This window comes from Euleptes europaea, chromosome 14 (assembly GCF_029931775.1).
Source record: "Euleptes europaea isolate rEulEur1 chromosome 14, rEulEur1.hap1, whole genome shotgun sequence".
Classification (NCBI taxonomy): Eukaryota; Metazoa; Chordata; class Lepidosauria; order Squamata; family Sphaerodactylidae; genus Euleptes; species Euleptes europaea.
Genome location: NC_079325.1, coordinates 12,400,895 through 12,427,105, shown reverse-complemented (window position 1 = coordinate 12,427,105; position 26,211 = coordinate 12,400,895). Strand labels below are relative to the sequence as shown.

At 43.1% G+C, this 26,211-nt stretch overlaps 1 protein-coding gene across 7 annotated transcripts in view; it reads right to left on the bottom strand.

The window, feature by feature from the left end:
- The window catches only part of APLP2 (amyloid beta precursor like protein 2), a 69,799-nt gene extending 50,664 nt beyond the window's left edge, over positions 1–19,135 (bottom strand). For all 7 annotated transcript variants that reach the window (XM_056860000.1, XM_056860001.1, XM_056860006.1 and 4 more), the window contains exon 1: positions 19,086–19,135. The gene's annotated coding sequence lies outside the window, so the exon portion shown is untranslated. The remainder of the gene's footprint in view (positions 1–19,085) is intronic.
- Between the last annotated feature and the right edge of the window lie 7,076 nt (positions 19,136–26,211).

The window sequence follows — 26,211 nt, the reverse complement described above, 5'->3', positions numbered from 1 at the left end:
ATTTCCCTAACCAGTGTAATTACTATCATAGTATGACAAATTGCTGCTTTCCCACAGGAATTATGGGTGTGAGTCAGGAAAGAAACCAGAGAGATTACCTCAGTTTCCTAGTTATGCGCTTGACTGAAAATGATTATAGCTCCTCCTTCTCCAAATATAACTGAACATTTTACAAGACCACTCAAAGCAAGTTTCAGACAACACTTTTTTACGAGCAGTCCTTAATTCCTCTTAAAGAAGATGAGCAGAGGGGGCAGCGGATATTCTCTGCTTCTGTTCAAAGCGGTTTCCCTTGCTGATAGCTTCATTCTAATCACATCTCTTGCCATGTAGGTTCCGAAGAGGCAAAATCTCAAGCAGAAAGATAACATCGCTTTAAATTCTGTATATATGTTATGAGCCAGTATGCATTTGATATTATCAAGGGCTGCACATTCAGCCATCAAATGAAGCTCTCAGAAGTTGTCTGTCAACCGGGCTTCTTCTTCCAGGAAACTCAGACAAACTAGGAATTCCAAAAAATGTTCACGCGCAGCATTCAAAAGATTTGCCATCTTCTTCCTTCCTGTTAAAAGGAACCAATCCTTCCCAATACATCTGCTCCACCCAATCCCACCCAACACTTAATTACTCATGTTCCTAGAGCAATACCCATACATATGCATGTGGTACATGACAGGGTAGGCAGAAAGGCCATATGGCTTGGACCTCAAGTCCAGTGGGGGCCTCAAATTTAGTTTTTGGGGGGAATGTGACAAACTTCACAAGCTGTTTTTATGTGCATCACATTTTGGATATTTTTATTATAACCAGGGACCTCAAAAGCTGGAAGTGGCCTGGTCCTCTCTGGACTTCTGAGACTGCTGAGGTACACGGGCAAAATTGCCTCATATTTATGGTTTAAAAGGACCGAAGTCTGACAAACTGAATTTGAATGGTTCTTGTAGGTTATCTAGGCTGTGCGACTGTGGTCTTGGTATAAAATACCAAGACCACAGTCACACAGCCTGGATAACCTACAAGAACCAATTAACTCTGACCATGAAAGCCTTCGACAATATTTTGAATTTGAATGCTTAGTGCATCTAGGCCGTGAGGTGGAAAATAAGAGAGCAAACCAAACCCAAATCAAATTCAGTTTTAACTAGCACAAACAATGATAAAAATATGTTCAAACTAAGAGGCAACAAAAGAGAGACAGTATTCAACCCAGTTTCTGTCACTAAACTAATACAGGCAACTATCATTTTTTATCTCTCCCTTCCCACCCACCCCAAATCAGTTCCAATGCTCTGAAATTCACAACTGATTTCACTAACTCCCCTTATAGTTAGTTACTGGTGCAGCTTGCATTGCGATAGAACTGAGCTCTTTTTAGGCAGATTTTGTGCAGGCTAAGTTGTGGGAAGATGTACTCCTCAGGGATCCCTTCCTTCTTCCTAAAACAAATATTTTTGACCTCCAGTTCCTTCTTCACAGACAGAAGGAAATTCTCAGCTTAGCGAAGGCTCTGTACTCAATGCATTCATGGCTACTGGTCAATGACAATCATAATATATAAACTAAATATATCTTTGCTAGCAGTCTGATCCCTGAAACCACCAGCACATGAAAGAGTGCATAACGCACTCTTAGAGTAAACATAACCTCAAATATCTCAATGATCCTATGTTCTCTACAAATAGCTCTGTAAGCTACAGTTAGCATGTTAAACAGTGAGAGAATACAGGCAGTGTAAGAGGAGACGTATTGGTAGTCTTGGTCAGCAATTTAAAAAATGGAACACAACGAACCGTCTGGACTGAAACAGCCAAAAAGGCAATGCTAGGGGGATATACTTGGGATGACATAAGTAAGATAGTAAGAACAATTTTTAAATGTAAAACATATTCAAATAGCAGCAAAAATAGACTATGTACTAAAGAGTGATTTCAACTATCTACATGGTAAGCAGACTAATGTTAATATAAGTCAGAGAAAATTTGTAGATGGCTGTAACAGTCTGGTTGGCAGTGAAAGACCCAAGCCATGCTTGTTGCCTTCTCCTACACCACTGGCTTGCTTGGGCAGAGATCCAGCCATGGGTACCAAACATAATGTTCTGATATGCCCCTGTCAGCAGACATACCAGAAGGAGAAGGAAGAGAAGGAGAAGGAAGAGATTGTTTTTATAACTTGATTTTCTCTGCCTTTAAAGAGTCTCAAATCGACTTACAATCTCCTTCCCTACCTTTGATGGACTAAAGGTCTGATTCAGTATAAGGCAGCTTCATATGTTCATGTGAAAGCAGTGCAGCTTTCCCCAAGCTTTGACAAGTAGGTCTACATATAAAGGGGAGCATAAGAAAGGGCAGAGTTCCTTGAGGGAGGAGCAGGCCGAAAGGGATGTACTGGAAGATGAGAACAGAGATGGTGGAAAGGAGGCCATCGAGGGCTTATGGCAAGGATGAAGAACTTGTGCCGACCTAGTAATTTAAAGGGGTAACATTTGTGGTTCTGTCAACATCAGAGAGGTGGATGAATTTGCTGGCAGAGACTTGGATAGAAGTGATGCAGCTGTGGGGTGACAATGGAAGATTAAGCAGGAAGAGATTAAAAAAGTCAAGGACAGAGTTGTCCGAAACAAAGCATGATATGAAGTATTTGTTTCATTTGATAGGGTGAGGGGACATCGAAGTGGAAGTATCCAACAGCTGAAGAAGCACAAGAGTGTGCGTGTGTGTGTAAAGTGTCACCAAGTCACAGCCAATTTATGGTCACCCCATAAGTAGGGTTTTCAAGGCAAATTATTAAGCAGAGGTGGTTTGCCACTGCCTGCCTCTGCAAAGGCTTCCTTAGTGGTCTCCCATCCAAGGACCAATCTTGCTCAGTTTCCGAGATCTGACAGCATCAGGCTATACCACACCATCCTGCACAAATAGAGGGAGAAAATTCTGGAACAAAGAAAAGCTAAAAGACAGTAATGAAAGGGATCTGATTACATAGGTTCCCTGGGTGAATGTCAAGAGTGGTCAGACTTAAACATGGGACCAAAATGTTCTAAGTAAAACCCTGTATTTTCAAGCTTTTCTATGTGATTGGATGCTTAAGACATACATCCACGGAATGCCCGGTTCAGTTGAAAAACCAAATTCCTAGATAGCATAGTGATCAAAGTCAAGAGGGACCCCCCCCCCCCAAAAAAAAGCCCTGGTTGTAACTCAAGCTGGTTCCACACTAGTCACTTGTAATTTGCAATTGCTATGATTCGGTCACATAGTTTTTCAGACTATTCTGATAATGCTGCAGTCAACCTACTAATTCTAGTATTTGTGCTGCTCTCCTGTCTTGACCTCACTCGTAGCAATTTCTTTTTACTTAAAACACAATTGTAGTATTACACTGTCCCACACAAACTGCTATTAAGACTTTCCTGGGCCACTGTCCCGTTTTAAAAAATCTACCTCTTCTCCCTCCAGTTTAATTACTTCCTGTTTTCTCAGGGCTGGCACATTCTTTCAGCAATCTTCAGTAAATGCTTACTAGCTCTTATGGAGAGGGCAGAAGGAGAGGAGTTTTTAAACACTGCAGCCAGCCCAAGTTAATGATTCCTCATTTTAAAATGATCATCATTGCATAACAGTGTTATAACAACATTTATTTATTTCATTTCTATCCCACCTTTCTCCCTGGTGGAGATGCAAAGAAGAAGAAGAGTTGGTTTTCATATGCCGACTATCTCTACCACTTAAGGAAGGATCAAACCGGCTTACAATCACCTCCCCTTCCCCTCCCCACAGCAGACAACCTGTGAGGTAGGTGGGGCTGAGAGAGCTCGAAGAGAGCTGGGACTAGTCCAAGTTCACCCAGCTGGCTTCATGTGTAGGAGTGGGGCAACAAATCCAGTTCACCAGATTAGCCTCCACCGCTCATGTGGAGGAGTGGGGAATCAAACCCGGTTCTCCAGAACAGACTACACCGCTCCAAACCACCACAACATGCTGGCTTATCCTCATAACAAACTCAATGAGGTAGGTTAAGCTGAGAGTGTGTGACTGGCCCAAGGTCACCCAGCATGCTTCCATGGTGGAGTAGGGATTAAGCTGGGTCTCCCAGATCCTAGTTAAACACTCACTACTCCACACTAGTTATCAATAACAAACATTTTTTTTAAAAAAAGAGTAGCAATTTTGGCTTAGGGGAAAAAAGTCAACCCCCTTTCCCTTCTTTACCAACGACTGATCATCAGGCATTTATTCATGACAACTGACGGAGCCCCCAGAAAACAGGAAGCAGTTAATTTTGCTTGAAAACAATGGAACAAATAAGAAATTGCTGGAAGAAAGCCAAGTTTTTACTAAAGGAGACTTTAGACATGTAGTAGGATTCTGCCTGTGGGCGATGGATTTGTATGGAGAATATAGAACTTTATTAAGTGCTGTCTGGAATCCCCATTTCAATTCCATATGGAACCACTATTTTAATTCCACTTGCAGCAGAATACAGAAAAGGGGTGGCTGAGACACACGAAAGGTTATAATGTGGAAATCAGCATGGAGCCAGCGTGGTGTAGTGGCTGAGAGTGGTAGACTCTAATCTGGAGAATTGGGTGTGATTCCCCACTCAACATGAGCTGCAGACTCTAATCTGGTGAACCAGGTTGGTTTCCCCACTCCTACATTTGAAGCCTCCTAGGTGACCTTGGGCTAGTCACAGTTCTATTAAGAGCTCTCTCAGCCCCACTACCTCACAGGGTGTCTGTTGTGGGGAAGGGAAGGAGACTGTAATCTGGTTTGATTCTTCTTAAAAGGTAGAGAAACTCGGCATATAAAAACCATCTCTTCTTCATCATCTTCTTGGTCCTAACAAGGAAGTTATGTTTGTATGGAAGAGAGGTTCATTTCAACACAGGCAAACAAAAACAGCTTTATTAACAATATCAGATTTGCAGTTCATAGGATAACTTGCCAGAATACCACTGGAATATGACTATTAGTGTCAAGAGACTTGAATTTGTAGTTTTACTGTCAGCAAGTTCAATACTGGAACTACATTTTTATATTGCGATACTTCCTCCAGTAGCATTTCTGCCACATTGCACCATAAGCATGCACTTCTATTTCATTAAAATGCCACATTATACCTAAAATAACTTCTTGAAACTTTTATCAGTAGGTTTTCCAAAGGGCAATACAGATCTCTGCTTTGAAAAGCTGCTTAATGGCATTATAAAAATTAAGAAGTAATTTATAGTGTCTGGCAAAGGAAGATCTGGTCCTTGCCAGCTTAACTAGGTTTTCTTGGGTTCCGGAAAAGCCATTTGTATAGGCGTCTACAGCCAGCACTTTTGTACTGATTACAAAGTAATTGCTATGTAAATCTGCTTCATGTGATTTATTTAATTTTTGGACTCCCTATGTACACCCCACCCCTTCTTTGAGATCTCTTAATTATTTCCTCTAGGGCAAATTGCATCAGTACTTAGTTACCAACATGATAAAAAATGGAAATCTGCTTTCTGGAACAGATTCCAAGCCGGTTTTAACCTCCGTACTTCTAGTCTCAACACAATTATACAGCAATAAGGAAACTACCTAGATTTTTATTCAAAGACCTTTTGCCCCTTTGAATTGCAGTCTTACTACAAAATTGTGATCCTAATACAGTCTAGATGCCTGGCAATATTTATTACTTTTAATTACAGCCATTTGGCAGAAGCTCAATATAAAATACTGAAACACAAAGCAATTAAAGAGAATAAATCCTCTTGGAGTTGATGGTACGAGCCCTCTTTGCTTGAGCTTCTTTCTCTCGGGACACACAAGTCTTTCAGGAAGATCCTATGAGAGTGGAGAAAGGGACTTACCACAGCTGAACTCTCTCAGGCTACTAGTTATCTCATCGAGACCCAAAGTATGAACTTCTTGGCCTGGGCTTCTAGAAGAGGAGTCATCAGCTACCTCAGGTCCCCTGCACCTGGTTAGTCTTCAATGAATGAAACAACTGTCTAATTACACAAACTAGGGCTCAGATTCTAGAGAAAGAAGCCAGGGCAAGATGCTGACTCAAAACCATCCAATTAGTGGTGTAGTGTAGTGGTTAAGACCAGTGGACTCTGATCTAGAGAACCAGGTTTGATTCCCCACTCCTCCACACTAAGCCTGCTGGGTGACCTTGGGCTAGTCACAGCTCTCTTAGAGCTCTCTCAGCGCCACCTACCTCACAGGGTGTCTGTTGTGGGAAGGGGAAGGGAAGGTGATTGTAAGCAGGTCTGAGTCTTCCTTAAGTGGTGGAGAAAGTCGGCATATAAAGACCAACTCTTCTTCTTCAATTAGCCAAGGTATCTCAGTCTATTTAACTCTCGAGCAACTGTCACATTGTTATGGGATCCCCCACATTAATGTACACATATGTTACTCCAAGACCATTGTATATGTATTGATCCTTTGTATGAAAGTTGTTTTCAGCTTATCATTCTACCTCTCTCTTCCCATCTCCAGAACGTTATATTCATACTTAGGTATTTAAATCCTTCTTTTCTCCCCAACAGGGCCCCAAAGCGACTTACAACACAGTTCTTCCTTCCTCTATTTTATTCGCACAAAAGCGCTAAGTAGGTTGGGCCATTCACTCTTAGCCTGAGGTCACCCAGTAAGCTTCCATGGCAGAGTGGAGACTCAAACCTGGGTCTCCCAGATCCTAGTTCAGTACTTTAACCACTACACCACACTACACTGGCATGTGCTGTGAGATGCAGCAGAAAACTAGGTCAAGCTGACCCAAATAATAGCAGCAAGTAACTCCATGAAATTGTTAAGGAATTGGTTGATCAAGACCAGATATATAAAAACTACTCGACTCTCAGTGTACCCGCCCCCCATTCTAATTCCCAAATAAGGAGTTTAAAGGGGCTTTGGATGGGGTTAAGAGATGGGTTTCCTCCACCAGTGAAGCGTTGGGTGTGTGTGTGTAAAGTGTCATCAAGGCGCAGCTGACTTATGGCGACCCCAGCAAGGCACGTGAGAAGCAGAGCAGGTTTGCTATTGCCTTTCTCTGCAGAGCCTTCCTTGGTGGTCACCCTTTCAAGCACCGACCCTGCCTAACTTCTGAAATCAGGCTATACCATGCTGCCTTCCCTCCAGTAAAGTGTAACTGGCCATGGATTTGCCTCATTAACAGGTTAAGCTGGCATCAGTAACTAGGCAATGTTCAGGGCTTGGTGATACCTTCCCACATGGACTAAATAGGGCTCAGTGGTAGAGCATCTGCTTGGCATGCAGAAGGTCCCAGGTTCAATCCCCGGCATCTCCAGTTAAAGGGACTAGGTAGGTGGGTGATGTGAAAGACCTCTGCCTGAGACCCTGGAGAGCCGCTGCCGGTCTGAGTAGACAATACTGACTTTGTTGGACCAAGGGTCTGATTCAGTATAAGGCAGCTTCATGTGTATTGATGGCCCATCCCAATTAGGAGGGGTTTCTTACTTAACTGCTCAAATCAACAACCAAGAGAAGGAGGATGCACCACAGAAAAGCACGTAAGGGGCCCCCTCCCAGGAATCTAGCATTTGTCCTCCTATTTTTCAGAATCGGCTCATATTTTCTATCTGTCCAATTGTTCTCTTACTTCCCCCTGCTGAAGAGTAATGAAGATTAGTCACTAAAACGCTCCCAGCCTGCCTCCACTCTAAGCAGGGGACAACCAGCCGAATTTGCTTTGCTTTGTTCTTCAAAACCGACGAAACTATTAACTGTAGTCATATCATGCCAGGTCAGCACTGCAGTCAAAGATTACTGAGCTATTCGGTTACAAAGAAATTGCTGGATTAGCTTCATCACAATTCTTCATTCAGGCACAGCACAAAATCTGTTAACCATTCCAGGTATCTTAATAAAGTGGTGAAACAGATAAGAATGGCTAATAGCTGTGTCTGATTCCATTTCCAAGTTGAGTTTCTTCTCTCACTGCAAGGCCTGAAAAAATCCCCCTGGAGTTCATCCAAGCGTGTGATCTTGGAATATAAACTCTAAAAGCAGTGTTAACAGCACCTGAATGTTCGCATGTTCTATACACATGAACTGCTTCCTAGCTACTTAAAAACTGCATAGGGAAGCTATTCATGAATGAATTAGAAAAATAATCTCCATTCAAATACAGGAAGCACTCATGCTTTCCCAAAAATGCATACAACAGAATTATCGCATTTAAAAAGAATGAAATACAGCAACATACCAGTTATAATTCATATTTTCAAGAAGACCCAGACGTCAGTGTGCTGACTCCGCACATTGACTAAATTAATGAGTTGATCTGGAGGGCAAATTGGTTAGAACACTGCTGAACTCTACATCTCTTTCAGCCCATGGCTAGGAAAATGGTGAATAACGTTAATTATTTTTTCCCCAGAGCCAAGGAAGGAAACATCGTACTAAACTGAATTGTTTTGTATAGGCGGGGAGCAATCTGCTGACTAAAAACATTTGAGTTTCAGTGTCAAGTATAAGAATAAATTGTCTGAAGTTTCAGCACCTGGACTATGCACAATGGTTGCACTTAAACTGTTACCAAGAGTACCATGTTAATTTCAACACAAAATGATTATTTTAATAACAGTTGTACAGCATACGGCAACACAGCTTGCGTTTGCCACTGAAGTACATGGAGGAACTCATGCTGAAAAGGTTTTGTTTCTGAACAGGGCCTCTATGTGCACTAGATCCCATTGGTGACCACTACACAGATGACCACTCGAAGAACACCAGTTACAGGTAAGCAACCAATCCTTATTTTGGTAAGAATTGTGCAGGATACAGCAATGCCATTACTTTGTGTATCCCCAGGATATTCACATTTAACAGATCTGCAACGCAACACTACACAGTGTTACTCATAGAATCATAAAGTTGGAAGGGACCACCAGGGTCATCTAGTCCAACCCCCTGCACAATGCAAGAAATTCACAACTACGTCCCCCACACACCCCCAGTGCCCAGAAGATGGTCAAGATGCCCTCCCTCTCATGAACTGCCTAAGTTCAAAGAACCAGCATTGCTGACAGATAGCTATCTAGCCTCTGCTTAAAAAACCTCCAGGGAAGGAGAGCTTACCACCTCCCGAGGAAGCCTGTTCCACTGAGGAACCGCTCTGTTAGGAAATTCTTCCTAATGTCTAGATGGAAACTCTTCTGATTTAATTTTACCCCGTTGGTTCTGGTCCAACCTTCTGGGGCAACCAAAAACAACTTGGCACCATCCTCTATATGACAGCCCTTCAAGTACTTGAAAATGGTTATCATATCCCCTCTCAGTCTTCTCCTTTTCAGGCTAAACATACCCAGCTCCTTCAACCTTTCCTCAACCTTATTCTCGCCTAATAATTTAAATTGGGGTTAGGCTGCAGTAACTCACTCTATGTATGTTTGCACTATAAGAATTGCATCTCTGGTGATCACCTGAAGCCCAAAATGTAAATGGTGAAGGACACCTAGGATAGAACAAAATCAGGAGACAGAGCTTAGCTCAGCAATCACATTAAAAAATAATAGTTCAAAAGAGCCCTGGTTACATACTAAGATCTTCCACACCAGCCCAAATGCTACACCAAGGAATATAAAAAACAAAATATGGGGAAATATACACATCTACTCTATTTTTTTCTACTAAGTCAACAACATGTACACACACACAACATGGCAATCATGGACCCTAGCTTTTAAAAAAAGAAACCTTCTTGCTATCACCAAATCATACTGGTCACATTGAAAATCAGTCTCTTGGCCACCACATTCAGTCACTTTCAGGCACTGTTTAGAATAGCATTTCCCCCCTGTATTTATAGCACATAAAAGGAATACAAACAGCTAAATGAAGACAAGCCCTGGTACGGTTACTAAGGAGATAAAAATGAACAGCCCATCACCCATTATGCTCAAAATATCCGGAGATTTGAAACCATAACACATTTTAGTTGTTGCAATGTAAGCTTAGACCATGAAATATTGCTAACATGTTCTTGTGCTTCCCTCTACAACTAGAAAAGTTAGTTTGCATGCCAAGATTTCCAAGTTTCTAGTTCTAAACATAACATGTTTATCATCATAGAGATGCCACTAACGGTGACATGGCCGACTCTGAATCCAAGCTATCATTTTCCAAAATGGGAACACATGGGACTTGGCGATTAATAGTGCAATCCTAAACCTAGTTACTCCAGTCTAAGCCCATTGAAATGAATGGGCTTAGACTGGTGCAACTCTCTTTAGGATTGTGCTGTAAGTATTACCTATATATTGGCATAGTAGTTTGATATAGCACTGGAATGTATCTGAAACGAATGGTTACCAACGTTCTGTTTGAAGTTGTTTATGATCTTTCTTAACCAGGATTTTGCTTCCCAACTCCAATTTTCAGTTCCACTGAAGTCCAATGGATATAACACAAACCTCAAATTCAACCTATATAGTAATTTGAAATAGACCTTATTTTTTCATATTATGTTAAGGATTCAGTACAGAAAAAACACATTTATACTACCACAGAAGGCATGAGATACTACATAAAATTCTGAATGAGTATATAAGCTAACTGTATTTTTAACAAAGCAAAGTTCACAGGTAGCGTTATATTAATTATCTGAAGGGAAACATTTCAATGTATTGTAAAGGTCACAGTGAGCAGGCCAAATTTTAGACAGCAGTCAGGGAAGCAATACAAATAACTCAAATACATCCCTGAAATAGTTGGCCAACGAGTACTGAACTGAACAGCTCAGCCGAGCTAAACACGACCAAAAAAAGATGTATTTGTACAGCATCCTAGTGCATTCTTCAACTGCGGGCATTTCCTAACCAAAAGTCGTCTCTTTAGAGGCAGCAGCAAAAAAATAAAATAAAAAAAACCCTTCCTGCCAAATATATACTAACCTTCATTAAGTGGTAGTACTTTAAAACACAGCTGTGCCTGCCTACCCAACAGAGATATGGGAGGCAGGCTATTTTTTAAAAAAAGATAGTAGAGGTAGCCTCTATCACTCCCCCTCAGATACAGACTCATAAGTTACAAGTCAGTCTTATCAAGGAAACCATTCTGAACAGCAGACTCCATAAATCACACCCCCAAGTTAGTTAGCTCCCCAGTCCAGTTTACACTAGTAAAAGACCAGGTGAAAAATTCAAAGAATCTTCCACAAGTAAACCCTACTAGTCCCTGTCATTCTTTTTCACTTCAGATTCTGCCTAAGCCCCGTCAGCAATAAGTGTTCTTATAGAGCCACCTTGAGAGCGAAGGGGACTAGCAGTGTAACCCTCAAGCCCCAAAGAAGGTCACCAGCAAGTCTTATTTCCGCAAACGTATATTTCCCTTAATAGGCAAAAGTGATCTCCTAAGAACAGCCTTGATTTGGTGAAGTGGTCTCTCGCTGCTAACCTTCTATGCTATGTTATGCTGTAACAGCATAAAATAAACCTTAACTTGGCACACATACTTTCTAGAGAAGAACTACAGCAGCAACCTCTTGGTTCAACTAGTTTCTAGGGGAGGGACCGTGGCTCAGTGGTAGAGCATCTGCTTGGCATGCAGAAGGTCCCAGGTTCAATCCCCGGCATCTCCAGTTAAAGGGACTAGGTAGGTGGGTGATGTGAAAGACCTCTGCCTGAGACCCTGGAGAGCCGCTGCCGGTCTGAGTAGTCAATACTGACTTTGATGGACCAAGGGTCTGATTCAGTATAAGGCAGCTTCATGTGTTCAAAGGCCTGCTGTTTTATGCACGATCAAGGCGGCCAATCTTATTTTAGGCAGAAAGTTGTATCTAGTTGTTTTTTTAGTCTAAAGAACTAAGACCCAATCAAAACAATACACAAAACTTAGTCATGGCCAACTTTTGCTGGGTAACTGTCCAAATGGGAAGAAATTCCCACCAGCTCACATTAGGGCAACTGATATATAAATTTCAGGATGATTTAAATTTGCTGGTACTTTACATTGAGTAACCTCTCATTTCTAGGCACAGGAGAATTAACAAGACCATTAATGTCAACCTTAGCGTTAAATGTTCTTTTCTTTCTGCTAAATATTTAAACAAACATCTAGAACTAGGTGCGATAAGAACTGGAGTCTTAATACACCTGCAGATATGGAAATACAGCTTTTTCCGGCTAGCATTTCACAATACTGCACTGAAGCAGAATTAAAGTGCTTGAGAAAATATAATCTGACAAAAATATTTATAGAGAATGGTCTACTCAATATGTATTCTATTTCATGATCTGAAAAAGGTGTGCCGAAGACAAAAAGATGTGAAAGGAAATAGTTTAAGAATGGGGCTAAAATTAATACACACAGGGAAATGGAACTAATGAAGCAACACACTGCAGCTATATGCTGCTTATAGGACTTCAAGGGTAAAGTTACTGACTCAAAACATATTGAGCAATTGAGCACAATGAGTTGTCTTCTATAAAGAGGTTGAATGCATAAAGTGTATAGCTAAGGGCTATAAACAAATTGCATGTTTAGAAGACATTAACGCTGGGAAGTAGACATTTCAACAAAATGTGATATTGCATCAAAACGATATTTCGGCAAGATATCCAGCTCCTGCCTTTACTACCTGTAGGATGCCTTTCAAAGAAAGCAACTCCTTTTTAATACAAGGATGGCTGTTCAATAAGTTGGAACAATTCTAATTGGACCCCAGAGGAACTTATTGAAACAAGTTAAGTAAATACCACAAAACTCTTGAACACCAGAATAAAAATTATAATTCCAAATTATTTACATTTAAGTGCAACCAGTTTTATTTCTTCCAGACAAATTGCTTGCATGCAGCAACAAGCAAAGTCAAAATAAGCCTTGTTGAGAACAGTTTCATTGTTTTTGATTCATGGCCGGCTGTATCTAATCTGGAACCTAGCATTACTTTGAGCTTGCAGAGATCAGAGACCATGTGTTAAATTAAACGGTGTAGGCGCTTTGATAGAGTATGCATAAGGAAGCTACAAATTCACAACTGAAACTGCAGCTCTAAATCACCCATTTGAGCCTGACCCCTTCAAAGGCACCATTAACAGAAAGATTAGCTTCAGTGTAACCTATCTCAGGGTAGGCAAACATATTAGCCCAAGCTGGTAAACAACATACAGTTATAGTTCACTTTATCTATTCCTGCATCAGTGCTAATAACCATACAAAAGAAGAAATTTCCATTTAAACAAATAAGAGACCTAGATTCTCTATGGGCACATTAACGTGCAAAAGAAGTTACAGCCATCTGGCATTACTGCAGAATACCATCACACCTCTTTAACTGAGGGCTTTTTCCCCATGGGGTTTTTTTTCTCTCAGTTGAGGCCTCATACTGCTTCAGTTGATCCTGATTCCCCACATGCATTTTTGGGCCTTTAGTTTTCACTTTGGGTTTTTGTCCCCCTCCCCCTTGATCTTTTGAGACCACTTTAACCCCAATGTTTTTCTTGCAGCTGATTGAGTCAGCTTTTTCCCGGGTTTTCTTTGTTCCACTCACTCCCACCCACCTACCTCCAGCCCATTCTTTGACTATTGGACTGTGATGGTCAAACAACCACCACCACGAATATGAGTGATTTCTTTTTCTTTTTTAAAAATGGCACTAAAATATTATCACTGGAACAATAGGATTACGGGGTTCTCTGAATTCCCAGCATTTTTTTTTTTAAAGAAAGTCTATCTCCTTCCCTCATGGACATATAAGGAAAAAGGCATATCTCCATGAGGTTAGGGGCTGGAGATTTTTTTAAAAATGGAAGCTGGGAATTCAGAGAAGCTAAGCCTATTTAGAGGCCGCATGATGTAATGGTTAAGAGCAGCAGACTCATCTGGAGAACCGGGTTCGATTCCCCACTCCTCCATATGATGCCTGCTGGGTAACCTTGGGCCAGTCTCGGTTCTCTCACAGAACTCTCTCAGCACACACAGAGGCAGGCAATGGCAAACCATCACCAAACGTCTCATCTTGAAAACCCTACAGGGTCGCCATAAGTTAGCTCTGACTTGATGGCACATACACAAGCCTGTTGTTACAATGCTATTGATATTTTAGTGCTTTTTTTTTTAAAGGGCGTGTTGTGATGCAACCAATGACGGATGTACCCTCCCTTTAAAATCCTCATTATTGAAGGCACGTGCAGAAGAAAATAAACTGACTCCACAGCTGTGAAAATGCACAGAGGGCACACTTGCAGAACAGCCATGCCCAAACCGATTCCAGTGCTTGTGGATCAACTCCCAAGAACATCTGGAGTAACTCAAGCATCCAGAAAAGCCCTGAGGCTGGACTTCACAAACATTTGTCTGGCTCTACACTAACGGCACTGGTTACCAGCTTGCTTCTAAATTCAATTCAAGCTGCAACAATTAACCTATTAAAATATTTCATGGCCTCACACAGACAAACCCCAAAGGCCACCTTTCTCCATCTGAAGCTATACACCAACTGTGGTGAAAATCAGCAGATTATACTTTCTCAATAAGGTACAATTTCTTGTGAGGACAAAAAGGCAAGGGAGGACACCTGTCCATTAGCTGGTCCAATGTAATAAAATGTCTCCCAAAAGAGGTTAAAAACAGATTCTTAATTTTCTGGACAGCAAGATGCTTTTTATTGTGGCTTTTTGAAACAGTCTGGATTAAGCTGATGCTTTCACTGTGTTTTTAGTGGTTGTATAATTTTTTAAATACCTTTAAACACAAGCAAGGAAAAACACAAATCACTCAAAACAAATAAACTGCCCATTTGTATGCAATGCTGGGTCAAATCCAGTCCCTTAGTTGCCCCTTAACTACCATCTCATAGGTACAAGGAGAAGTAGAAACTGTGATAACAGGCCTCCTCTCTAGCAGGCAGCAGAGGCTAGATCCACCACCTGTACTCACAATAACATGGCCCTCCAGGAAAGGGAGTTCCTAATCAAGGCTCCACACAATTATAATGTACTTTCTATCCCAAAAGACTTGACTTAAAGAAGCCTTGATAAAACTGCATAGAACTCACCCTACCTTAACTATTTACTGCAAGGCCAATTAAAGCAGAACTATACAGAGTCAGAGGATCAGTTCCTCACCACACCAAAATGATCACATAATAGAGGTTAAATTACTTTTGACGTTCCCCCTTAATGATCTATTCAGAATCTGATTCACATTAAACTTCAGATATATGCACTTCCAAACTAGAAACAGACATGTTGTAGTAATCAGATTACCGGGTTTTCTGGGGACAGAGACTGGTTAATCAAGTGAAAGAAAATCCACCTAATGGATATACACCAAATCAACTAAAGGACTATATTGTCTTTTCTCAACGGCAAAGTTACATTATTTTACACGAGACATGTAAGTAGGCATAAAGAAATATTAGGAAATGTTACTTCCCCTGCAGATTTTCACAACCACTGCTGCATTTTCTCCCTTTCCTTTTCACAACTAAAATTGCAACTGGAGGCTAGAACTTAGTAGCGTAGCCAATTACAAACTATCCATACAAAATGGCAGGCTTAGACAGCAGAACTCCGACTAGCCTCCACCCCTGCCACAACCATGCAATCAATAAATCCCTGAAATTTAGAGGTCTCCCCAAACACACTGCCTTGCTTGACCCAGACGAGCACTGAAAGAAAAAGGGAGGCTCGCTACTAATTTATGAAGAATCTTGCAGACAGGATACGTAGAGGCAGCTGAACTTGTCCAAGATATGAGAAAGGAAGTGCACCCTACAGCTGGAAGATATTCTAACAGGTGCAAGGGATTAATCCTATCATCAGGAAGCAATACTCAAATTCTCCATCAACATGCCCGTGCCAAGTAATCCGAGAGGGGCTTTCGGTGGAATCCTTCACCCCAGCCTCAATGAACCCTGCTACCAACCTGGCAGCACGATTTCAGACAGGTTATTCAAGAGCGCTTATTGTCACGGAACTGCCATCACGTTACAAACCAATTCATGAAGCTGAACAGTTCTGTGAACTGAACTAATCCTCTAATGTTTAATGAAAATATGGTCACAGCAATCTGGCAGAATACCAAAGGACAAAATCAATGCAGGCATGCATCACGCTTTTACTCAAGAATAAAACGAAGAAGGCAATTCCCAGGTAGTTTGCAAGATCTTTTTTTTAATTACCTCCTACAGGGATGCTATAAGGATAGAAATAATGACGGAAACGTGTAGCTGAGGAACTATGCTCATGACAGGTGCACACGCCTCAATTCGAACAAAGCAGGTTTAGCTCCAAGAATGACCTACACATTACATTCCCCATCCCTTTCTCAGCCAAAAAAAAAAAAGCAATCTACAGGAATTCTTCTGTTATTGTGGGCTTAGTTTGAAAACCTGTGCATTTATTAGAGAAAGCAAACATTTAAGAATTACCCATGCACCCATAATGCTCTGAAAAAAGCTTGAAGACATTGCAATGAACTGCTTTTAAATGGAAGATTTAGTCAGGATCGATCAGGAGGATGAGGCAGCCTTGATGAAACTGATGCTTTTCTCTACAAAGTTGCCTTCCAACCTACGCTCCCAGGCCCATCTGACACTCACATTTCTTGTTACTGTGCCAAGAATGCAGAGGTCGGAGCTCATACATATCTATGCACACACAGAGAGAGGTAAAACAAAAGACCCAGACGGTTAACTCCAAAACACGGTGATCCAAATTCCTAGGTGATCTGAATTCCTAGCCTACCATCGTCTTGAGCTCTAACTGAAATCATTTGGTTGGTTTTATTCTAGAAAGGTCAGGCAGAAACCCAGCTTGATTCAAGTACACACTGCCAGCCCTTTCCCAAACAAGTAAGAAGCCCTACATACTTTGAGAGCACTAAACTGCCTTCACAAACATAACCAAGTCCTAGCTGTAAAACGGCGCTGGTATAAGGAGGAGCAGGCTAGACATACCAATCTTTGGTTAAACACTGCTGTCACAAATTCAGAGGTAACAAATGAAACTCTGCCACTCCCTTTGGGAAACAACGCATTAAATCACATACCAGAAGAAGAAAGAAAACACACACTGGCTCAGTTTGGCGTCAAACACAAGACTCTAAAAGCGAGCAGTTTACAGGGGTGGGGTGGGGGGCAGCTTGCAGATCAAGAGAACTGAAGCCATTTAAGCCCTAAGGAAAGTGGAAAACTACAGTGCCCAGGGAGGCACAGGAAGGAATCCAACCTGACACACCCGTCAGTGCCATAATATTTTTTTCTCACCAGTTCTGGCCAGAGCTGAGGGCTTTTTTTTTTTTTTGAAGCTATAGAAGGACGGTACTTTCCACATAAAAAAAATCAACACCAGCAAATGCGTACCCAAAACGGCAAATGAGAAAGGGGCCTTCTGATTTGGAAAATTTCCCCACCACGCCGCAGAAATCCCAGTGTCAAGTCTGCATGTGGGTCACTCCCCCACACTCTCAGAATCTGTCATCATGACAGCCAGAGGAGGTAAGAGATTGATGGACTAAGGGTGGTGAAGGAGGCACATGCCCTCCGCCTTCAGGGAGTAGGGGGAGCAAGAAGGGGCTTGTGGGGGGGAGGTCAGACACCTCTAACTGAACATTTCCAGTCCAAGGTGATGTTGCTGGAAAAACACTGCAAGAAAGGGGAGAGAGAAAGAGAGTGCGCGTGCTCAAGATGAGGGGAGGGGGGAAGATAGCAAATAGAGGACAGAGAGGAAGAAGCAGAGTGGGAGCAAAGGAATTTTTTTGGGGGGGAGGGGGGGAAGAGATCTAGAAAGGCAATCCCAAGGAGTTGAAAAGTAGCAAGTCACAAAAGGCGAAGGACAGATGAGAAAAAACTTGCATAGGCAGGCAACAGAGAACAGGGAACTGATACTGAAAACAGTTAATGTAAGCATTTGGACACAATCCAAGCATTAGGCACAATGTTTGAAGGACTTGCTTCTTTTTTGGTGTGTGTGTGGGGGGGGGGGAGAGAGAACAGCTCCTGAGAATCCAAATGTTGGGGGAGGGGGGAACCTGCAGGCTTTTCTTATATAAATCTTGGGTTACTTTGCCTGTTAAAAAACATTACCTTCCATCAAAGCCCGGCTTGATGCTCGACAGATCTGCGACAAGGAACAATACTCCTCCCTGGTCTTTCCAGATTACCAAGACAGCATACCTGCCACGCGCCTCCGAACAGACCAAGGTCTGGGTAAACACCCCAGGGAACTCAGTGGGGCTGGCCTCCAAGTTGCCAAAAGGCTTTCCTTACCCAGTGCGACCCGACAGGTGCTCCCAACACCGCGTGCCCGAGCTTGGGGCGGCGATGCTCGACCCAAGACAACCAAGGACGCCACTCCGGTGGCTGGCGCACCACGACCATCGCCACCTCCACCGGCAGACATCACAACACCATGCCGAGAGAACAATACTGCGGCGGTCCCACACCCCGGGCAGCATCACCTCGGCCGCTGCCACGCCGCTTATGCAAAAGCAGCAAAAGATCATGGCTGCGATCATAAACATGACAGTAACCACCAGCCCCTGCTGGCGATCACCCTTTTACACGGCGAGTAAAGAGGGGCTTGCAATAATAAATGCCCCAGTAACGACAGGCAGTATAACAACAAGACTGGAGGGCTAGAATAAGGGCACTGCGCTGTAAGACTAGAACACCACTATATGTAAAGCTCACACCCTGCCAGAAAATATTTTTGTTAGTCTTTAAGGTGCTACTGGACTCTTGCTCTTTTCTACTATCACTATATACTATCACTGTGCACTGGCAAAATTGCACTGGCAATTGCACTAGCAAAATTGCACTGGCAATTGCACTAGCAAAATTGCACTGGCAATTGCACTAGCAAAATTGCACTGGCAATTGCACTAGCAAAATTGCACTAGCGAAATTGCACTAGTGAAATTGCACTAGCAAAATTGCACAGCGGGAGGAACCGTGCAAAAGGAAGCCCAGGTAAAGATGCTCAGCTGCATCAAAGCAGACCCCAAGACTTGAGATTCCCCGGGGCCATCGCCCAACCAGTGGGAGGAGAAAATGGGGGCCGCGGGTTGTTTGCTACTCGGCCCCCCCTTTTTTTGCATCAAGGCCACCCCCGTCCACCCCGGGGGACGCAGCCTTACCTCGATGTAGCCGGCCAGCGCAGCCCCCGGGCCGGTGAGCGCCGCCAGCAGCAGCAGCAGCAGCGCCATCCCCAGCCACCCGCTGCCCGTCGCCGCCATCCTGCCCGCGCGCTTCTCCCTGCCGACCGTCTCCGCCGCCGCCCAAGGAGCAACTGCCGCGCCAGCCTCCGCGGCGTTCCCAGGGAGAGCTTTCGTGGGCGGGGCCCGGGAGGAAGGGGCGGGGCCTCTCCCCCAAGCCCCGCCTATCATCCCGAGAGCCGGTCGGAAAGCGGAGGGAAAGACCCCGAAAGAACGGAGAGGCGGGGAGGAGAAAAGGCAGACAGCCCTCTCGGCCAATCCCCGCGAGGGGAGGTGGGCGAGGCCCGCCTTCTCTCCCTCGCTCTCTGTTACGCAGGGCACGCCCACCCTTCCACGCCGTCCAATCGGGGGCAAGGGGAACGGGAACGGAGGCTTCTTGCCAGAAGCGCACATTGCGCAGAGCTTGGAGGGGCGGTGACGTATGGGCGCGTGCGGAGAGCTAAAGGATGTGTCTTTGCATCAGGGGGACTGATTTGCATAAATTGGCATGCTCAGGGGGTTTGGTACAAGAAACCGAAAACAATCCCACGCTGGTTTAATTTTGAGTACTTTCTCGCTTTCATAGCAGAAGTCACTTTTCTCAGAATCCGACATAGGATTGCCAGCTCCAGGTTGGGAAATACCTGGAGATTTTAGGGGATGGAGCCTGAGCAGGGGGTCGGTGGGAAGGACTTCAATGCCATAGAGTCCTATTGCCAAAGTGGCCATTTTCTCCAGGCGAACTGATCTCTGTGGCCTGGAGATCAGTTGTAATAGCGGGAGATCTCCAGCCATCACCTGGAGGTTGCTGAGAAAAAGAGGCACTTGGTACTGCAAGGAAATGGGGAGAAAATGAGTACCAACACGACGTGTATATGCAAACACAATTTAGTGCAAGTTAAAAATAGTGCAAGACAACAACCGAACAAACAACAATCACCACTAAACAACAATAAGGAAAATTACTAAGTGGCTCACGAAGAGTCTTCAAAAACGCTTTCAACGTTATTGTTTAGCAAGTCCCAGAGGCTCCAAGCGTGGGAATGATCGATTCAAGGTGGAGAAATCGAATCTAGTTGTATGAAACGCAGTCCGGATTTACTGAACGTTTTCACCGCCGCATAGGCGGCTTCATCAGCACACCGTTCAGATATCGGGAGACAAAGCTCCTACATAAATATAATAAATACTGTAAATATTCATAGGTAATTATTGCTGTTAAAAGATAATACAATTCAAGTTCAAATTCATTACAATCAGCCTGACATACCTTGGTACAGAGTTTTCAACACCTCAACAAAATTCAAACAATTCAAGGGCGCAATTCAACCTGGAGGTTGGCAAGCCTTTATAATTCTCTTACAAAGGAATTTCAAAGGGAGATTGGAAAGAGAAACTGCTGAATTACAGTTGATATTCAAACTAAAGTCAATGCATTTATCTGGGCTGAATAAAGACCGTGCATTCATGGCTCATTTACCAATGCTGATTTCTCCACACCCATCTCTCCCCTGGACATCACAGACTCTTCTGCAGACCACACCTAATCCCATCACGCCTGCTATTCACATTTACATACTGTTAACATTTACATACTAATGCTTGTCTGAATTCACTCTCCTCTACTTAAAGACAGATGGATTCATATTCTAGCTGTATCTGAAAAAGTGAGCTGTGGCTCACGAAAGCTCATACCCTACCAGAAAATATTTTTGTTAGTCTTTAAGGTGCTCCTGGACTCTAAACCTTTATAAGATAGAGAGGAAGAGATTATAGCCTACCTTGGAGGGATGTGAGTTAAAGCCCGAAAAGTGATGTAATGCATAGTCATGAGACATAACGTTAGAGGGGGGCTACACAATTATTTTGATAGTCCTTATAATTTTTTTAAATTGACTGCATTTATACCCCCTTTTCTTCCCAATAGGGACCCTACACAACATTCTCCCCTTCTCCATTTTATCTCCCAACAACCCTGTGAGGTTGGTTAGGCTGAGAGTGTGTAACTGCCCCAGGGTCACCCAGCAACCTTCCATGGCAAAGTGGGTATCTGAACCTGGGGCTCCCTAAGCCTAGTTCCACACTCTTAACCACTATCCCACGCTGGCTCTCCTTGTAAAAAAATCATTTTAAAGCTCTGTAAAATATTATTAAAGCTTAGTTAATCTAATTAAAAATTGATGGATCTCTTAGAGTCACAGATGGTGAAAAAAATGCATGCTTTTTGTGGTTACGTGAAAGCGTCAAACCCGGCTGGGTTACCAAAGAAGCCCTGTAAGAGAGAAGAGGAGGAAAATGCCTCTTTGAAGATGGTGCTTTCCAATTTCAATGTTTATGAATACTTGTATTTATTTTAATCTGTGCCTAATTCATTGAAGCCACATTTTTTGGTCCATCAACAGTTGTTGTTTTTTCAGTTGGATTAAACATTTCAGCACTCATTATAATTTATTACATTTGTATCCGGAGCTCAGGAGACACAGGGGTCATCTCCTTTTTCCTTTGCAACATTCCTGGGGGAGAGATTAGTCTGAGATAATGAATGACATGACATGTTGTAAATTCCACAGCTGAACAGGGACCTGAAACCAAGTTCAGCGGGGAGAAGCAGGGATTTGAATCCAGGTTTCCTTATCACACAGCTCAACAGACTGCAAGCAAATGACTTGCCATTGCAGAGGCGAGATGAACCTGGATTTTTTCAATGGTGATGTAATCTACAGGCATGTAGATTATAAGGGATTTTTATGATTTGGCCTTGTTTTGATAATATGCATTTGCCTTTGTTACTCCAATAGCTCTATTTGGGGGTTCTTTTATATAGAAAGAAATATTTAACCTGCATTCTTCAGATATGTGCTTTTACAATTCAAAACATATTTTAGTAACATTCTTATATCAAAGGCACAAAGTTCACTTGGAATGTAAGTAGCCAAAAAATTCTTCTTTTTGAATAATTATTTATTTTATAGTCAAACTGCTTTCAACTTATATATTTTTTCTTCATTTCCCCCCCAGTCATCTTATAGTACATACCCGGGTTGATACAAAATGGTCACGATGCAGTGTTTCCAGAAGTAAACCTGGCAGTAACGTAAGCACGTTGCACATGCATGTGACGCTGCTCCGAGCAACCTGCTGGATTGGCGAGCAATTGCCTGCCGGTTCCAGCTCCCTGACGACCCTACCCCTCACACACATACACACCCTCCTCACACACTATCTCATGAGTCATGAAATAAAAGTTTTAATGTTATTTCTGATAAAACATGAATAAACTGGTCTTGATCATACTACTGGTCTTGCAGCATGTATGGCTGCTCTCTCTGGAATCCTGGGTCCAGCTAGGGTTGCCAGGTCCCTCTTCACCACCGGTGGGAGGTTTTTGGGGCGGAGCCTGAGGAGGGCGAGGTTTGGGGAGGGGAGGGACTTAAATGCCATAGAGGCCAATGGCCAAAGCAGCCATTTTCTCCAAGGGAACTGATGTCTATCGGCTGGAGATGAATTGTAATAGCAGGAGATCTCCAGCTAATACCTGGAGGTTAAGAACAACAGCACGTGGCTCAATCACAATAAATACAACTAGAAAAATGTTGCATAACCTCTCAGTAGGAATAAGGAACCTTGGGTCTTGAACCATATCAGGTCAACAATATTATGGGAGGCTACATGCCCCGTGAAAAAATATGATTTATGGACATTAAGTATAACTGAAGAATTTATGGATATTAAGTACAACTGAAGAAGCCAATCAGGCGAAACGACCACTTATCTAGAAGTGTCGTCTTTTGATTTATTATTGGAGCCTTCCTTGCATTCTCCCCGGAGAGACGGTCGGTCTGAAGCACGGCCATCGTGGGAAAGTTGGGTTTCATAGGAGTTTTTCTTCATGGAAGTCGGGTTTGACTCTTTTTGGTTTATGAACTTTACATTGGATTCTCCTATGAACTGGGAATGAACTTGAATTCCTTTTGAAATATTGCTTTGGTGTATTTGGTTTGATGTTTACTATTTTTTTGGTTATTATATGAACATGAACAAATGTTTTTGTACCATACATTTTTCTAGTTGTATTTATTGTGATTGAGCCACGTGCTGTTGTTCTTATCTACTCAGTTCTTGTCAGCATAGGTCTTGTGTTTTTTCTAGAATACCTGGAGGTTGGCAACCCTAGGTCCAGATAAAGTATGCCCATTTCCCTCCCATGCCTGGACTTTGAACACAACTGGGGCCTGGAGTTCTCCAGGGTTTACGACTGATTTCCAGATTAAAGAGGCCGGTATTCCCTGGAAGAAATGGCTGCTGAGGAGGACAGACTCTATGGCAGGGATCCCCAAACTTTTTGAGCCTGAGGGCATCTTTGGAAATCTGGCCCAGCGTGGTGGGCACAGCCACAAAATGGCTGCAACAGAATAGCTGCCATAGGAGGTGTAGTAGGGTTGCCAGCTCCGGGATGGGAAATACCTGGAGATTTAGGGAGTGGAGTCTGAGGAGGGCGGGGTATGGAGAGGGGAGGGACTTCAGTGCCATAGAGTCCAATTGCCAAAGTGGCCATTTTCTCCAGGGGAACTGATTTCTATCGCCTAGAGATCAGTTGGAATAGCAGGAGATCTCTCGCCACCACCTTGAGGTTGTCAGCCCTAAGGTGGAGCCAGCCATAAAATGGCTGCCGCAGCTTACCTTCGGTCACACAGTGAAGATCCTTGTGCTGTGGTGGCAGCTGTTGTCAAAGCAATGTTTTTAAACATCTGGACAGCCAATCAAATCTTTAATGGCCAATCAGAAGCCTTGCTAGCCAAAAGCCCCACCAGGCCCCTCCCTAGGGTTGCCATCCTACAAGTGATGGCTGGTGATCTCCTGCTATTACAACTGCTCTCCAGGTGATAGAGATCAGTTCACTTGGAGCAAATGGCTGCTTTGGCAATTAGACTCTATGGCATTGAAGTCCCTTCCCTCTCCAGACCCCAAAATCTCCAAGTATTTCGCAATCCGGCGCTGGCAACCCTTCCCACTTTCTAAAAATACTTGACATGTGCCCGGAAAGGTGTCAGCAGGCACCACGATGCCCACTAGCACCATGTTGGGGACTCCTGCTCTTTGGCATCACATTTCTTTCTTCCCCAGGCTTTGCCCCCAAATCTCCAGGGATTTCCGAGGCAGAGGAAGGATGAAGAACCTACTTTATAAGGTGCCGTAGAGCCATGCATTTCATTCGGATGAGCATCACTGAAAATCCTCTGGACATAAAGGATATATAGTGAGAAGTGATGCTCCCCTTCTGGACATAAAGGATATATAGTGAGAAGTGATGTTCCCCTTCTGACATTGCGCACCCCAGAAGGTGTGTGGGCACTGAGCACCCACTTCAGATGAGAGAAGCTCATGTTTTCAATATAATAATTTTAGTGTCATAATCATCTAGAGAGGGTGTTAGAGTATTTGCAGCAATTCAACAAATATAAATTGAGTAAATAAATAATAATAAATATGGAGCCCTTCAAATACTGTACCTCAGTAATCCCTACAACTACCTTGTACGGTAGGTAGGTCAAAATTCTTGTCCCCGTATTGCAGATCAGGTTCAGAAGCTGAGAGACATTGGCTTGCTTAACATCATGGAGACAATTCACAGTACAGGCAACATTTGAACAGAAAGCAATGGAATTTACAAGGAGCTGAACTCAGGATAAGGTTAAACATCTTTCCCTATCAAGGAAGACACATTAATTGGTCCTCCAAATGCTGGGCTAGTAATCACCTAGCCTTTTTTTCTCAAAATGAGCCCATTTGCTATTGATCTCAAGACGTGTGGAACGCTTACCTGGACCTCTATATCATGAACGTTTTCTTCTTCAATTTTATACTCACCAGATCCCAGCATATCAGTTTACACATGCTTCTGTTACTGTTCAATACTGGGTGAAATTTCAAAGATGCTTTCAGAATAATAAAATCCAGCAGCTGGTTAAACTGAAACCAAAGCTACAGGATCCAATCCCAAGGTTAACTAAAAACCATAGTAGAGGTAAATCTGAACACCTCCAACGTTCAAATGTTAAATGATTCGTTTCCTCTTTCCCATGTTCATGTTATGGATAAGAACCCACATGTTCCACTGGGTGTTGACAGGCATTTTGAGCCTACCATAGATCTGGATGTTAGTGGTAATGAGGATGAGGATAAGGTTGTGATCCTACCTACAGTCAGCTGAAATCCCAGTAACTCAGTGGGAGTTACTTCCAAATGCTTAGGAGCTGGCTGCACCCACCCTACCAACAATAACAGTCTGGAAAGCAGAGAAATTGCTGAAAAGGTCTGTGGAATATATATTTTTCTTTAGAGAATGGAATGTCAAGAGACTTGTCAAAAGGGGTTTAAGACACAGGATAATTTGCTTGTAGCAAACCATTGGGAGTCAATGAGACATTCTCTCTGCAACTCTATTAGACTGTGTGCTGGCATCCTAAGCATATCAGCCTGCAATGCCGTCAGAATGTCACTGAAATGCCAAAGTAATGCCATGCTTTGCCACACTGCTGTAGCACAACAGTTGGTGCAATTCATCCTAAGCATTTATTTGTTGGGGCACTGATGTTTCGGGGCAAAGTTTTAGAAACACAGCAAAAACACATTGCTAGGGTTGCCGGCTCCAGGGTGGGAAATACCTGGAGATTTGGGAAGTGGAACCTGGGGAGGGCAGGGTTTGGAGAGGCGAATGACTTCAGTGCCATTGAGTCCAATTGCCAAAGTGGCCATTTTCTCCAGGTGAACTGATCTCTGTCGCCTGGAGATCAGTTGTAATAGTGAGAGATCTCCAGCTACCACCTGGAAGTTGGCAACCCTAAACATTGCCCTGGCCTATTCAAAGACCCTCAAAAACAGCTTGAGATGTGGGAATTGTCAGATCAAGCATTTTTGGGGAGGGGCTGTGGCTCAGTGGTAGAGCCTCTGCTTGGCATGCAGAAGGTCCCTGGTTCAATCCTCGGCGTCTCCAGTTAAAGGGATTAGACAAGTAGGCGATGTGAAAGATCTCAGCCTGAGACCCTGGAGAGCCGCTGCTGGTCTGAGT